This window comes from Brassica napus, chromosome C3 (genome assembly GCF_020379485.1).
Source record: "Brassica napus cultivar Da-Ae chromosome C3, Da-Ae, whole genome shotgun sequence".
Taxonomy (NCBI): Eukaryota; Viridiplantae; Streptophyta; class Magnoliopsida; order Brassicales; family Brassicaceae; genus Brassica; species Brassica napus.
The window spans coordinates 11,773,630-11,777,834 of NC_063446.1; the positions used below are offsets into that span (position 1 = coordinate 11,773,630).

Below are 4,205 nucleotides of genomic sequence, written 5' to 3' on the forward strand. Positions count from 1 at the left end.
AATTTTAAACTCAAATGCTAGAATATTTTTAAGTGAATGTATTTTTGAAAAAATAATAGACAATTTGGGTATTATAATCAATTTTTCGAATTATGGAATACTTCCGAACCTCTTTTGTCCCACGGTCCTACTCCACTGAGTTGAAAATTAAGTTTTATATTTCCTAACCAAATTAAATTGATCAGATGTCCCCAAAAGGACAATGTTGAATAATATTCGGTTTTTAATGTAAAAGTAAATAGTAAATGATTATATTTGTAAATAAATGAAATATAAGCTTTCACTATATTTGTCGGTAACGGTGGCAAGAGTCTTGATGATCATCGACGGTTGTGGGACCGCCTGTCCAAAAAAAAAAATCATTAATTCATTTTTTCAACTGAACAATTTCATTATTGATTTGCCTCTTTGATTTTAAAAACAACTAGATTTTGATCCGTGCCGATATTTTTTAATTAAAATTTCAAAATATTAGATTACTTTAATTTTTACAACATACAGTATATATCTATTTTTCGTGGTGCATTATAAAAAGTTTTTTTTTATTATTTATGATTTTATTTTTTTGTATAATTTGATTTTTCAGTTTGAATATTTATCGTCAAGATTGTATATTTTACCAAGAAAACTTTAGAAAATTACAAAACTATTTTTGAGTTTGGAAGATTACATGAATTTTGAATTTTTTTTTGTTACTACATTAATACATTATTTTATAAAAATATTTTAATTTTTGGTATTTTTTTCAAACATTTTCTCAACAAATTTTGTTATTTTTAAAATAAAAATAAATTTATAATTAAAACTTGATCTGTCATTAATAGTTTAAATGAATTATTAAAATTTCATAGTTTTCTAATAATATATTTTTAAAATAGTATATGAACTAAAAGTTACTATATACTATTATATTTTTGTTTATAAACATTTATAAACAATATAAAATAAATAAAAAGAGAACATATAGTTGTAGATATAAAAATTTAACTTGTGTTAATAAATATATTTTGTATAAAAATATTATATAATTTTCGCATTTTAACCCATTTTAATAATAAGTGATAATTTATTTAAATGAAACAATTAATTTTTTTTTGTTAATTTACCTATTTAATATAATTTTGTCATATTTAATTCATAAATCACTTCTATTTTTATATAAAACAGAATATAATTATAAAATTTATAAAATAGTATATTTTTCTATTTTATTGTTTTAGAATAAAATTGTAATTAAAATTGATTTATAATAATATTATATTAGTAGTTACGAAATTAGTAAATCTGTTATTTTGTAAAAAAATATTTAATTTTTAGAAAGATTTTGTTAGATTCTTGCTCAACAGATTTGTTATAATTAAAAAATAAAATTCAAATTTAAAGTTGGTTTATTATTAATGTAAATAATCAAATATGTCATATTAACTAATTCTTTAAATAATCTTACTATGACTTATTAATAGTAGATAAAAAATAGAATCCTAAATTAATAGACCAGATTCCTCAATTATTTGCTCCTGATAATTTGAGATTAACAATAGGTATATTGTTTTGGTGCATGCATTCCATTAAACATATGTTTCCTTATCTAATCCTGTTCAACCAGAGAGTATTTAAACTAATATATAGTCTGGCGGGAAAATTGAGTTTGTTTTTGATATCTATCTATATAAATAAAACAGGGTTTTCTCTCTTTTCCTTGCGCCAGGTCACCATGGAGGAAAAGGCAAATTGTGCCACGTCAGCACTTATCCTACCACTTTCCCGTAATCTGTAAAAAATACTCAAAGATGGCAATGTCCAATATTCACAAAGCCCAACTACTCAGAACTCTCTTCCTGCCTTTCCCCTGCACTGTTCACGATCTCTGAAATCTTCCTACACTACGGTTTCAGATCTGTAACACTTTACCTTGACGATGAGAGTTTGTCTTTTTTTCTCACCATTGATTGGTCCTTCAATATTTCCCACTACAGTTTATTCAATTGCCTCCTTCTCAAAAGTCCAGATGAAAACCCTAAAAAAAAAATTCTATAAATAACGTCTTAGAAATCTTCAGATCAAGTTGTTTCAACAGAATATCATCTCCTTCTTACAACGTAACCTGCATCAATGGTGGCTTACCAGACCTTTTTCTAATGTTAGCACTGGTCGTTGTTCCGATACGGTCGTCACGATTATGGGAAACCCCAAAGGGAGGAGAGCTGATGGGAGTGGACATGCTCCTTCTTGATGAAAAGGTTTATGTCCTGAAAATCCATCACCTTTATTTATATAGATCTTGTGAGATTCAGTAGATAAATGATTGATTGTCATATATAGAGCTGAATATCAGTAGATTCAGTAGATAAATGATCACCTTTCACCAGTTGTTCTTGTGTTGATTAATACGTTTAGCATAGTTTTTCATTTGTCCTCTTTATCATTCTCAGACAAAATTATGCTTATGGATTTGATGGGTTCAGTTCTTTCTTCCCTTTTGAATTTTAAAGCACAGATCTTTCTGAGAAAGTTTTGATTTTTTTTTGTTGCTCTGTTTTCTGGATTTGTTCAAGTAGATTTGAAGCTTCCAGATGCAGAGGTTTGTGCTTTCATTGTGTTGAAGCTGATAATCTTCGGAAAGTTTAGGTTTGCAGACTCTATAAAGTCTAGAAATTTACTGGAAAAGTCTTTGTTGTTTTTGGAAGATTTTGTCTTTATGGTTTCTTCATAGTCGAGATCTACAATAGTCCTTGGAGACAAAAAGCAGTTTTGAGGTAGGGTTTGAGTTTGATGTTTCGGTTGTGTTGTAGACATAAAATGGTCTTGGGCCAAAAACTTAAAGTTTCTAGACATTTCAGATCTGTTGTTTGTATCTGTTTCTGAAGGCAAAAGTATTGAAATGTCAAAATGTAGCTCTTTTATGAAACACCTTTTTGGTTCATACAAAGCATAAACTATAAACCTTGTTCTGTCTTATCTTAAAATTGAACTGGAATATTGTAGGATTTACTTCCGTAAGTTCACATTTTCCACTTATTTAACTCCTCTAAATATGTTGTGGTGTTTACAGGTATGGTCAATCATCAGGGAAGGTGAGTAACCACAGATCCTAAGCCTCTCTTTAGTTCTGTTGGCCCATCTACACTGCTAATATAAATCTATGTTTTGTTGCAGCCCAGCGAACAAAATACTTATGCTGATATCGAAGCTGCTTACAAATGTCTGGAAGAGAACTATGGAGCAAAGCAGGAGAACATTATCCTCTATCAATCTATCGGTAGTGGTTCGACCGTCGATTTAGCTGCACGTTTGCCTCGGAGTGCAGGAGATTTATATTAGCAGTGTAGTATAACAAAAACTAGACTGAATAAAATATTAAACAAGAATAATTTACATTATTTAGGTATTCTTTAAAACAAAAAAATCAACGACGTAAAATTATTTACTCAGCAATGAAAAACATAATGGCTAGGAAACCATAAATAAATAAATATCATAGTAAAATATGATATAAATATAATGTGATAGTAAGCTTCTTTTTTTTGTCGTCAATGTGATAGTAAACTTACCACTAATAATAAAATAAACATGTCAAAAAAATGAATTGAGAGATACAAAATTAAAAACAATAGAATGACGAACGTGTCAGTATATTCATTAACTATATAAATATAAAAATACTCATTATGACTGTAAAACTATGGAATTACACATCTATTGACCTAAAATAAATCTATAATTAGCCCATTATAGTAAATTTACAATTCAAAATCAGCACCAAAACAATACGAAGACCAACGTTGGAAATTTAGAAACATAAATACTTTTGAAGATATAGTACATTAAGCGACTTCTCTAAAATAAATTAATAATTTACTATTTAATTGAAACAACTATATATGCCGATGAACAAGAAAAAATACCCACAACTACAAAACACAATAACATAATCCTTGCTTGCTAGAAACCCGTATCTACTATCAAATGTATCATCTCCCAACAACATCATTTGAAACAGCTAAAAGAACGGACACACACGATGTAAGAGCTTATTTAGAGATACTCGTGATTCCATGATTACAAACAATTTTGAATTCATTAGAGAATAAAACATACGAACCCGGCAATGAACAAAAAAATGTAAATGGTTTATATAACACTTGGTTCTATACGTGAGCACCTTATGACAGCCATAATCCACTTTCCAGTCTTAATTGCTATGC

The 4,205-nt window shown here is 28.2% G+C and overlaps 1 long non-coding RNA gene across 1 annotated transcript; it reads left to right on the forward strand.

The window, feature by feature from the left end:
* Positions 1-1,706: 1,706 nt before the first annotated feature.
* Positions 1,707-3,380, forward strand: LOC106423666. Its single transcript, XR_001284691.3, has 3 exons — positions 1,707-2,240; positions 3,053-3,074; positions 3,157-3,380. It is a non-coding gene; the product is annotated as an uncharacterized LOC106423666 (long non-coding RNA).
* The last annotated feature ends 825 nt before the right edge of the window (positions 3,381-4,205 follow it).